This window comes from Macrotis lagotis, chromosome 4 (genome assembly GCF_037893015.1).
Source record: "Macrotis lagotis isolate mMagLag1 chromosome 4, bilby.v1.9.chrom.fasta, whole genome shotgun sequence".
In the NCBI taxonomy this organism is placed as follows: domain Eukaryota; kingdom Metazoa; phylum Chordata; class Mammalia; order Peramelemorphia; family Peramelidae; genus Macrotis; species Macrotis lagotis.
Window position 1 is genome coordinate 18,341,721 of NC_133661.1, and position 13,600 is coordinate 18,355,320.

Sequence of the window (13,600 nt, forward strand, 5' to 3'; positions counted from 1 at the left end):
TCTTTGTAAAGGTGTAAATGGCTGAGAAGCATTTTTAGGGTTCATTTATTTATTTTCATATTAATATAATAATATTATTGTGAAAGTAAATATCATCCCCCTCCCCCAAAAAGATAGAGAAATCTAAAGAGAAATCAAGTGAAAGAAAGAAAGAAAAAGTGTTCTTTATTCTGTGTTCAGATTCCATCGGGTCTGACTGTGGGATGAGTTGTCTTCTTTATCATAAATTCATCAGGGAAGATGCTTCAATATCTTTACCCACAGCCATTCATTACTAGCTGTATTTCTCTCCATTCTATTCCTCCCCACTACCATTTATTCTTTTCTGTCTCTCCTTTCACCCTGTCACTCCACAGAAATGTGTTGAATCTGATGCCCCTTACCCATAATCTCAATCTCTCAATCTTCTATCACCTACTCCCCCCTCCCATCTCCCTGTACCCTTTATTCTATCCCTTTTATCTAATTTTTTTCACTGAGGTAAGATAGATTTCTATATCCTATTGGGTGTGTTTATGTTATTTCGTCACTGAACCATTTCTGATGAGAATGAAAGCTCAGTCACTTCCCCTCAACATCCCCCCTTACACTCAATTGAAAAAGCTTTTTCTTGTCTCTATTATGTAAAATATCTTCACCCATTCTTCCTCTCCTTTCCCTTCCTCCTAATACTTTCCTTCATCTTCCATTTACTCCATCTTTTTACTATATTATACCATTATATTCAGCTCCCTCCTGTGCCTTGTCTATATATGCTCCTTCTAACTGCTGATATAAATGAGACCGTTCATAGGACATAATTAAATTCCTCATAGAGGGCGGCTAGGTGGCACAGTGGATAAAGCACCAGTCCTGGAGTCAGGAGTACATGGGTTCAAATCCAGTCTCAGACACTTAATAATGACCTAGCTGTGTGGCCTTGGGCAAGCCACTTAACCCCATTTGCCTTGCAAAAAAAATTCCTCATAGATAGTCCTCATCCACCCCCCCCCCCATGGTTCCCACAAGTCCTATAGTTGGAGATCAAACTTTCTGTTCAGCTCTGGTCATTTCAGTGGGAAAGTTTGAAAGTCTCCTGTTTCATTGAAAGTCCATCTTTTCCCCCTGGATGCTCAGTTTTGCTAGGTAGTTGATTCTTGGTTGTAATCCAAGCTCTTTTGCCTTCTGGAATATTATATTCCATGCCCTATAAGCCATTCATGTAGATACTGCCAAATCTCACAGTAATCTGGTCTGTAGAGTCAAATGGTAGTCAAATTGTTTCTTTCTGACAGCTTGTAGTATTTTTTTTTTCTTTGACATGGGAGTTTGGGAATTTGACTATAATATTCCAGGAGTTTTGTGATGGGATCTCCTTCAGGACGTGATTGGTGGATTCCCTCAATTTCTATTTTATCCTCTTCTTCTAGGGTCTCAGGGCAATTTTGCTGTATTATTTCTTGAAAAAAAATTGAAGTCTAGGCTCTTTTTCTGGTTAGGATTTTCAGGTATTCCAATCATTTTAAAATTATTTCTACTGGATTTGTTTTCAAAGACAGTTATTTTTCTAATGAGATATTTACATCTAATTACTCATTCTTTTGATATTATTTTATTGTTTCTTGATATCATGCAAAGTCATCAGCTTCCTTTAGCTCCATCCTGCATTTGAAGGAATTATTTTCTTCAGAGAGATTTTTATCTCCTTTTCAACTGGCCAGTTCTGGTTTTTGTTTTTGTTTTTTAGGTTTTTGCAAGGCAATGAGGTTAAGTGGCTTGCCCAAGGACACACAGCTAGGTAATTATTAAGTGTCTGAGATCAGATTTGAACCCAGGTACTCCTGACTCCAGGGCCTGTGCTTTATCCAGTACGCCACCTAGCCACCCCTTGCCACTTCTGTTTTTAAATGAATTCTTCTCATTTTCCTTTTGGGTTTTCTTTTCTATTTGATCTAACCTGGTTTTTAACATGTTATTTTCCTTAGCATTTTTTGGTATCTCCTTCACCAAGCTGCTAACTTGGTTTTCATAATTTACCTGAATCACTCTCATTTCTCTTCCCAAATTTTCCTTTGCCTCCTTTGCTTGTTTTCCTAAGTCTTTTATGAACTTGTCCATAGCCTGAGCCCATTTCCTATGCCTCTTGGAGACTTTGGATACAGAAGCTTTGACTGTCGTTTTCTGAGTATGAATTTTGATCCTCCATGGGACCAAAGTAATTTCAGCTTCTTTATCTGTTGTTTGTTCTTTTCCTCAGCCTATGACTAATTTACTGAACTTCCAAAGATTTGTGTGGGAGGGAGGTTTGGGGACACCCCAACTCTAGTCCTCTAAAGTCTTATGAGAGGCTCTGGCTGCTCTCCTGGCCTGTCCTATGGTGCGTGGATGACCACAGGCCCTCCTCTCTGCCCTGGAGCTCTGAGGAGGGTCCCTGTTCCTCTATGTTGGTATGGGGGGCTCAGACTGCAAGCTGAACCTGAGTGTGGGCAAAGAGCAGAGTTCTTCCCCAGGGAGAGCAGAGAGACCTGTTCAGTCTCTCCCCACCCACTTGCCATCTGTGCAATGGGCACTCTGGAAGAATTGGGTGGTTCCACAGGTTCCCACAGAAGGGATGCTCTAAGGCCAGTGCTGGCAGGGGCTTCATGCTCACTCTAGTGGAGCAGAGCTCTCTCACCACTCCTTCAAGCTGTTCCAGGAAATCCCTGGATCAAAAAGTCCAGCTACTGTCCCTCTGCAATGAACCTGGGTACCCCCATGGACCCAGGTACACCAAGGGATGTTCCTGGAAGGCTGGACCTCGTTTGTTCTGACTGGGCTTGGCTGTGGTCTGGTTGCACTGTGGCTCTTTCCAACTCCTGGTCTTGTTGGAACAAACCTTCCCTGTGGATATTCTAAGTTGTCTTATACTGGGAAATTGCACCATTCAGTCTTTCTGTGGTTCTGCCCCTTTAAATTGTAACTGTAGACATAATTTGAGGACTTTCAGAGCTTTTTGGGGGGGGGTAGTTTCTGGGAATTCCTGCCCTCACAATGCAGCCATCTTGGTTCCTATTGAAAAGTATTAAGCCATTTCCAAGGTCAAACACAGTCATGATTTGAATCCAGCATGATTGAGAGCTCTCTTATTTAAATAGCAAGCATTTATCATTTGGAAAGCATATGACATAGATTATTTCATTTTTCTCCTCTGTAGCATGATTAGCCAGGTTTCTGACTCTTCACACCTATTATCTCTCTCAGAAATATCCCCCTACCATACCAACTCCTTTCTTCAATTGCTGCATTTCTTTCAAGGGCTTTCATGTCAACAACTTCCAACTTTGCTTTTGCATTTCAGTTTCACACTTTGCCTTCCCCTAGCCCCTACTTTTCCTTTCTTTTTGTATGTTGTCTTTCTTCATTGGAATATAAACACTTTGAAGGTAGAAACTATCTTATACATTGTTTGCACATATTTTCTTAGCATTTATCACTTTGTCTGCCATAAGACTGTTGCTTTCTCTTACCAGGGAAGTATATGCCTTCATTATCTACATTTTAATAATGAAGAAACTAGGGTTGAAAGAAAGTAAATGACTTGTTCAGGGTTGTGCAAATAGCAATATCTGGGGCAGGATCCCAAACCAGCTCTTTCTGACTCAAGTCCAGTGGGATATAACCATTAAAGTATGCCTCTATTCACAAAACTACTTAAGAAATACCCACAATTAAGCTAGGGTCAGAGACAAATTCAAATTGATATCAAAAGGTGGAAAATGATCTAAAAGAAATATCTCAAACAAGCCCACAATTCCAACTTATTTTGGACATAGTAACACTATAGTCAAGGGTTAGTTAATAAATAATTATTAGATACCTATTCCTTGCTAAATACTATATTAAATGTTGGAGATTCAAAGAAAGGTAAAAGACCTCTCTGCTCTCCAGAAACACAGTCAAATGGGAGAAATCATATGTAAAAAGTTATGTACAAACTATATCTATCCATCTATATTTATGAATGGAATGACAGATTATATATATATATATATATACATATATATATTTCACACACATACATGCATACATATATGCAAACATATTAATGCATATACGTACACACAATTAGAAAGACATCATATAGAATGTCAATAATAGTCAATAAACATTTGTTCATCACCAACTATGAACTAGGCACTGTGCAAATGGAAACACACAAAAAGGAATGGGGAAGACAACACATAGAGAGAAACTTAAAAGGTGAGAGGGGTAACTGGGCAATGATGAGAAAGTTAGAGAAGACTCATAGTAATGCAACCAGGTGAGAAAGGAACATTCTGAACTGAACTCCCCCTTTAAATGGAGATTTGAAGTTCATGTCTCCTCAATCCAATCAGAGCATCAAAAGGCACTATGAGGCAAGTCCTAAGGCTGATGGAGTCTTGCAAATGAGGAGGTTTCTGCAATAATGAGTTTCCAGGAATACAATGAAGACAGAAATGTACCAGATTAGAGCAACCAGGTGTGAATTGAGGAAGGGTTTTTAATCTCTACACATAATAATAATAATAATAATAATATATTATTATTATTATTATTATTATTATTATTAAGAAGAAGAATGACTTAATTTAGCTAGGTCTTTGAAGCTATTCAGGGAAATCAGGATACAGAATGAGGAGTGAGAGCATTCTAGACAAGGGGGTCAGTCAGAGAAATTGCAATCTAGAAACAATGTCTTATTCTAAGAATAGCAAGGGGACCTGTGTCACTAATTCACAATTCAGCAAGACTCTTTAGTCGATGTCTAACGAAAGGGTTCAAGCAAAAAGAGGAAGTTTTTCTCAATCCTTGGGTAACTGCTCCTACCTATTTTCCACATATAGACTGAAAAAACACATAAACATAACCATGTAAGATATGGAAGAAAATTCAGGAAGAGTAATTGGCCATGATATGTCTGAAAGGCAGGCTTCATGGAATTCACTATGAAGAGTTATGTCTGTCTTCCACACTCTATTAAAGGACCATCGGGGGAAGGTGTAGTCGAAAATGGCTTAAAGTTCAATCCTGACTAAAGTACTCAACAGCTGTGTGATCCTGGGAGCTCATTGAATAACTAAGCCACACTGTCCCCATGTTTTAATAAGCAGATGAAAATACTCTTAATTCTGACCCCTCAAGGATGTAGGGGAAATCCTTTTATGACTGTGATTATAGCAAAAGCAGCATGGTGTATGTATAGTACATTAGATTCAGATTTCGGGGACCTATAGGGAAACTTCAGGGAGAAACTGTTTCCCATAGTTCATTCAGTCAACCAATATTTTCTAAGTGTCTACTATGTTTCAGAAAACATAATAAGTATTTCTGGTATATGCATGGGGGCACACCACAGTCCACCCCTTCCATTATGAGTGACTCTGGCCCTTAACCTGTCATATCATCACTTGGGGAAAAGAAGTTTATTTCTAAATTGTAGTTACAACCCTGATGATTGGCTGAAACAGGAATAAGGAAAAAAAATTGTGATATTCTTTATTTTTCAAAGACCTTTCCATAGATGTTCTATAGAAAGACAACCAATATGGCACAGACCAGACATTAATATAATTGGAGAGTAAATTGAATGGTAAATCAAGAAGTCAAATCATTGAAAATTGATTCTAAATTCTTTTGGGGGGAAAGAAAAATTTTAATGCATCTATTCATAGCCAACTAGGTTCTCTAAGAACATAACCTTAGGATCTTTATTATCAGACTCCCTCCTCATATAGAGAAAGAGAAATCTTGTTAAAGAGGGCAAACTGATTTGCTCTAGGTTACATAGCTAGTGAGTGACAGAATGAAAGAGGGCCAAGTTAACAGGTTTTCTGATTTAGGCCAGGGTGATCGCTGTTGTACCTTTTGCCTACTCCTAAAGACTAAATTTCTGCAATTTAAATCTCCAAAACATAAATTAAATTATGTTTGAAAGCAGTGTCTGGGTGAGCCCTCCTGACCTCATTCATAAATTTTTTGCAATTTCTAAGTAAAGGTGGAGGAAACCATAGCATTTATTTTACAATCCACGCTGCATAAATATTTTATGCCAATTACCTGTTGGTTCTGGTCTACAAACTTGATTTTTATTATTATTTCTATGTTAACAAATAATTATATTAAGTACATTTGAGGCACAACATTCTAGATTGGAGACAATTTATCATATGAAACCTCAACCCCCAGAGGATTTTTTTTCATAAGCAAGAAACTAAGGATAGAACACTGGAGCCTTTCCTAACAATCGCATCAAGATACTCTGAACTAATGTTCACACATGTCCTGGAATTATTGGATAAAGAAACCAGGAAAGTTGCCAACCTGAAAGATATAAGAGAACCATCAATAAACCAAGTAACATACATTGCTCACAGCTGCAACTTGGCTGAATTGACTTCAACAATCACTATTAGCCCTGTGCTGTCGTATAAAAACAATTACCCCATGCTACAGGCAGGGAACTATTTCTAAACAAAGCTATTACTATTGATTGTTTTGTTTATGTAAAAATCACTAATACAGAGAGGAGGTTGAGGGGTTTTCTACTTTGTACCATAGGGCTCTAACTCATTACTCTCTGAAGCATGCTCATCAGAATGAGGCTGCCCATAGACAGCCCATTTCTAAACTTAGTCAATCTTAGTGGATGTTTTAGCTAATTTTCTTCAATTGCTGAATGTGATTTACTATTGTATAATGGACTTAGAAATTTGATCTCAAACTCAAAGAATCAAAAGCTTTCTCTGCTATTTCTGTAGGCTATTTGTTTAGTAGGTCTATAGTCACTTGCTGTCAAATAGTTATTGAACATCTATTGTTCACAGAACTGTGGGAAATACAAGAATATATATTATATTCCCCACCTGAGATATATTCAAAACAGCTGTGTCCAAAATCTAATTTCACTTAAGAATATGTGTTCATTTGGAGAAGACAAAACAAAAACAAAATAGAGCTCTCCATGTTATGGTCCTAGTGATGTCAGTGAAATAGCATCAATGTTTATTGATGGACTTTGGAAGTTACCAGAAATCTAGTCAAAAGTAATGACAAGGTTTACCTCCCAAGAAAGGACTAATATTGAAATTATATCCTTCCCATCTTGGCAATGAAGGGGTGAACTCTCGTTGGAGAATGAAGCATCCTTTGTAAAACATCACCATTATCCTGATTTGTCTTGATTTGTTCACAGTTTTATGTAATTTCTTTATTAATAGATGGCATTTCCATAATAATAATTAAAGACTTGCTGATTTAATAACTAATTGATTATATGAAAGAACTGAGGGACCTGGGGTTCAACTTTTATTACAATCTCTTCTACTTCATGGTTGGGGATGATGATGGTGATGGTGCTGGTGATGGTGATGGTGATGAAGATATTCCCTTCAAGAAGATTACCTCACTTTTCCTTTCAGATAGAGCTTAGATTTTTGTGACCTTACAGCTTCAGAAGCAGCATGTTCCAATGGCTCACTCTTTCAAAGGAAATCTAATGGACCCCTAAGTTTGTTTTAAAATCCTTTTTAGGGAATAGGATTATTTATAACAGTAAACTATGACTCACTAAGCTCTCAGAAACTAAAACGTCCCAGAGACTAGAATTACATTGCTTTCTCATAATAGTATGTGGAATCTCTCCACATATATACCCTGATCTTAAGTAATCTTAATCCACTGAAACTGGAAACAAAGTAAAAAAAGTGAAGCAGGATGACAGAATATTGCCAGTAATGAAGGATAGTAAAAGAATTTTGAATTCTCCTCGTTGTTTTCTCCACTCAACCTAAAGAAATGGACAGAGAAGAATGAGGAAGAGAAAGAAGCCACTACTCAGCTACTGTATTCAGCAAGAATGGATTCAGAATCGAAAACAATGTAAAGCTTTAGGAAACAATGTAAAGACTAACAGAATGCCTTCTGTGGAAGCAAGAATAGGGGGGAAATTGTAAAACTCAAACTTCATAAAATCTTTCTTTATGAAAAAAATGGATCCGGAATCAATTACCAACTAGACACATTTTCTTATCGTGCTTCTGTAGTCTCCTCAGTCTGCTGGGATTGTAGATAATGACCTCTTCATGGGGAGCCTTACTATTTTCCCCTCTATTTAAGATTATCTGTTCTTCTTCCCAGATGACCATGTTTTCCCCTTACTCTCTCCAAATGACCCAAACTTTTGACCTTCCTACATCTCCTTCCCTCTTAATCCAAACCACACATTCTCTAGAAAACAGGAGGGATAGGAAGCTATTTCATCAGTCCATGGAAGATTGAAGAAGATGCTACAAAAACATTTGTAGTTCTAGGAAGAAATCTCAAGTGTACATGAGATGAGCACATTCATAGCATGTAAAATGTGTTGTTTTGTTTTACTGGGGGTTTTTTACATTTGTGCTGAACTTTTGTAAAATTCATTTTTTTTGTTTCCTCAATGAATGCAAATAAGCTTTTCTGGGATGTTCTTTATATAATTCAGGCATAAAAGATCAAAATGCAGTCAGGCAATTATATCTCAGTCTTCATTAATGTTTACAATAAACCTATGACATGGTGGCATTATAGAAAATCCAACACATATTTCCAAATTGAAGTAGAAAAAATGACCACATTTTACAGACTGATAACTTTATAATGCAAATATTTGTTACCTCTTCAAGGTATTGATTACTTGTGCTGATTGGTTCTTTGTTGTCATTTTTATGCAAAGGGAATGTCCACAATACGTATATACATGCTTTTTGAGTCATACTGAATTTAATTAATTAAAAGTATAAAATAATTTAAAATATCCCACTCCAAATATAGCTTCATCCAGGTAATCCAGTACTCCATCAACATTTCTACCTACCAGAGTATATGGTATAATGGACTAATGCTACCATGACTTTAATTAATGTGCAAGTTACTCACTCTGTTATTAATCAAAAGATGACAGATATATAGCAAGACCAAAATTAAAGCTTGATTTTGAATATTGATGTTAGCAAATATCAGATAGTCTTTTACATTTCATTTATAGGAAGAGAAAATAGAATACACATCTCGACATATGTGTGTGTGCTTTCATACACATGTTTATTGAATATAGCTATTTGTACTGTGTATGTATTATTGTATTGGGATAAGCTGTATACATGTAATTCCTAAGTATGTTTTCATCCTTCTCTCCCCCTACTATCCATCATTTCTTTTCATAAAGTTGAAAAGGTTTCTGGCACTCTCTGATAAATATTTTCTTTTTCTCTTTTAGGTTTTTGCAAGGCAATGGGGCAATGGTGACTTGCCCACGGTCAGACAGCTAGGTAATTATTAAGGATCTGGGCCTGGATTTGAACTCAGGTCCTCCTGACTCCAGGGCCAGTACTCTAGGCATCCCTGATAAATATTTTCTTACAAGATGAGATCAATAATCTTGATAATATTGAGAATTCTATTTTCAAGTGTTCCCACCTCGGTATCTTGAATACAGAATAAGAACCAATAGGTAGAGGTCACCAGAAAATAAATTTAAACCTAATGTCAGCAAAGCTTTTAAAAATTGGTGCCATCCCATAGTGCCAGGTGCTGGTCAAAGATTCAGTAAGTTCATTCTCACTAAATATAAGAAAGAAAATACTCAGTGGTATGGAAGAAGCGTAGTTATCTAGGGTTCATTAACTAATTTTTCAAAATATGTTTTAAGTATTTTTTCACTATAATTAATTTCTTTTGTTACTCTTGTTTTGCTTTGATTTAAAAATATTTTGAAATGAGATGCATAGATTTGGTCAGGTTGCCAATTCATCACACACATGTGTGCTCACCCCCCCATACATACACTACACACACACAGACACACACACACACACACACACACACACATACACACACACACACACAAACACAGAATAAGAATAGTATAGACATAGGAAAAATCAAGGGAAGGAGAAATGTTTCTCATCCATTTGCATACATTTGAATTGGTATTTGGTCCTTCAGTATAATAAGTATAGATGGAAATGAACTGATCCCAGAAATTAAAGCCAAGAAAAACATCACTGAGTGAATTTTAGAAAGTTTATTTTCAACAGGTCCTTTGACATCAGAACCACCTCCTAAACACTACTGTTATAATTATAGAGTAATATGGCTATGAATTACAGAACACTATGTTTTAATAAACCCTAGAGTAACTCAAAGGGAAATGAAGCAGTTATGCTGGGGTTAAGTCTGTGATGCATAAAAGATGAAAGCTCAGAGATATGGGATTTCGAAAATGGAGGTGGAAAAGTCTTAAAGGGGAATCCAAGGATAATAGACATATACCTTAATGCTTTACTCTAAGATTTGAAATGTTAAAAAGAAATGACAAGCCTCCATTGTTTATTTTAAAGAAACACTGAATGGGTGATTTATTTAGCAAAAGATAGGAAGAAATATTAATTACAATGAGAAAATATTGATGGGGTATCATTCACATCAGTGGCACGTTTATGGACAGTAAGGTGGCCGAGCAAATCTTGATGAATCCAGCACATTCTATTGGTTTCAGGTTTCAAGGGATGCTGGTGATTGCACAAAGGATAGGGTCCTATGCTGTCATGGGGGTGATATGAGTGATAAAGTGATTTAGTGATAAAGAAGTGTGAGATGTGGGGCATGGATAGTGACTCTTGTGTTCAATCAATATGCATTAATTAAAGGCTTACACCATCTAGTATATATAAAATCTAGTTTAACTACTTGCTTCTGGGCCAAACACTCGATACATTGAAAATAGGATTTGAAGATATTTTATTTGCTACATTCTCAAAAGCATCCTGAATCATCACTTTTTAAGTTAAACTGATCATGTGACTATAATGCAATGAACACTGGTTGAGGAGTCAGGAAACATGGTTTCAATCTCAATTCCAGCAGATAGCACTTGTGTGACCTTGGGCAAGTCCCTTAACACATGTATAGGTTTGAGTTTTCTCAACTGAAAAATTGGGATTTAAAATTCCTTCTAGGGACAGTTAGGTGGAACAGAGGACTTAAATTCAAATCTGAACTCAGACTTTGGGCAAGTCACTTAACCCCGTTGTCTGGCAAAAAAACAAAAAGAAAGAAAGAAAGAAAGAAAAGAAAAGAAAAGAAAATTCTTTCTATACCTCATCTATGGTCTCATAGAAATATTCTACTGCTTTGTTTGTTTTTATTGGAGGAGGTGAATTTTCAAGTATCAATTTGACAGCCACCTGCAATCTCATTTTCTTTCTCTCATTAACCTTGGACCAATTTTTAAAACAAGTTCATTCCAGTAACTTGATTATTGCCCCTATCATATCTATTGCTATATTTTATTTCCCTTCCCCCATTCCTCCTTTTCCTTCTTCTCTTACTCTCTTCCTAGTCTTTTATTCTTTTGTCTCCATCCTTTTCTACTTCATATTAACATTTCTCGTTCAACTTTATATATGTTTAATTGGTTTGTGATCTGCCTATCCTCACAGAAGTCATTTGGCATCTCTGAATGTCAGTTTGTTCATCTAGAATGAGAACTGAGGAGTCAGGTCCCTTCCAGTTAAACATCTATGATCCTTGGGTTTATTTCCCAGTTTTCAAAGTCATTTAACCACATAATTCATTAAATTGTCCCTTTTCCCACCATTTTGATAATGTAACTATTCCCTCTTCTCTAAGTCATTGAATATAATCAGCAGTTTTCAGGCCTCAGACAAAACTAAAGAGGGAATCTCTGTATTTTTGTTTTTATGATGCAAGTTAGGAGAGGAGGATTTATGGAAATATTTTAATTCCTTCCTTCCGCAATGGGGCATGCAGCCCACTTGAAAAACTGTTCAGCGATGAATTGAAAAACATTTCACCCAGCCTCTGTCTCCTGGAGTCCATTTCAGAAAACAAATGAGAAGTGGTAGAGGACAAAGTGCTCCTTGGTGTGGGGTTAGGACATGGTTTCTTCCCTCCAGTGTCTTATATACTCTCCAACTTCTTCCACAAAGAACATATTCAAGAGAACATCATTTTCACTCAATTATATTAAAACATAAGAAAGGGCAAGTAGGGAATTGGATTGACTGCACTTTAGAAAGGGCCCATAAAACAGAATAATTTCTAACTTTAAAAGAGCAATTTTCATCTATGGCACTAACGTTGATTCAATAATGCCCATTCTCGTCTATACAACCTCCTAGAGCTGGGTCACCTTACTTGAAGAGATTAGGGAAAATGGATAATGTAATAACCTGAAAATAACTCTATCTATTGCAACGTTGAGAATATTCACTGAGCCATAGTCAGAGGCCCTAACAGAAATCATCTCCTCTCTGGAGTGTATTCTTTTTTGGAATTTATAAAGAAATCAAGAATTCAACCATGGCAAAATTAAAGTAGCCTAAATATTAAATAAGTCTGACCTGAGGTATCTCATTAATTGCGACTAGATCTGTTCAGATAGAGGGGTCTAGAAAACCTGAGTACACATTCTGTCTCATAAATTTATGTGGCAACTTGACAGTCACTTAATTTACATGGGACTTAGTTTCCTTATTTGTAAAATAAAGAGATTGGACTCAAAGGCCTCTAGGGTCACTTTCAGCTCTATATCTATAGTTTTTTGATCCATCTTTCAATGAACTGGTTACTCAGTCTTCTCATTCTTGGCAGATGAATTCTTCCCCTCGCCCCATATGGGAACTACTCCACTTTCAAAGCTCCTATCAGAAATCATCTCTTCCCTGAAGTTCTCCCTGTTCTCACAAATGAAGATTTCTCCCTCCTCATTATTTCCCTTGACTATCTTGAATGAATTCATTTTTCCTATCACATTCTATTGCAGGATTTCTTGTTCATTTTAATGTGTGATGCCTCCCATTAGAATATTGTTTTAATTGCAGAAAATTAAAGATATCATATTACAAAGGAAAACAATTATATGTAAGAAGTTATCAAAATGTCAAGTAGTTATAGATGTGATAGATATATTGGAGTTATAGACATAGATGATGAGAAAAGCAGAGAAAGAGAGAGATGATGAGAAAAACAGAGGAGAGAGAGAAACAGGGACACAGGCAGAGACAGAGTCAGAGATAGAGATAGAGAGACAGATTTTTATGAAAATGCAGATTAAGAATTTTAGTTATATTTGCATGATATAGTCATTCCTTCTTCTCATTCAGGAAGATGGCAGTTCCTTCACAGCAAAAATTCTGACTTTTAAAAAATTTTTGTATCCTCCTTGCCTATTACATTACCTTTCATATCAAATGTGCCAATATAATTATATATTGTTTTGTAAAACGTAAAGAGTTGTATGATTGGTCACTGTTCCATATTGTTGGCCTTTAAGAAATGAAATGAATTGGTTTCATATCCTAACTTGAAGACACTTACTACCTGGATGACCTTGGACAGGACCTTTCAGTTCTCTTGGACCGAGCTTCATCTGTAAAATAAACTGTTTGGGATTGATTATCTCTAAGATCTTTTATGGCTTAAGAACTGGGAAACTATAATCTTATAAACTTTTATGATGATGATGATAATGATTGTTCTTCATTTTTAAAGAAGACCATGACATTAGGAAGATGATGCCATGAATAAGTGAATTGGATTT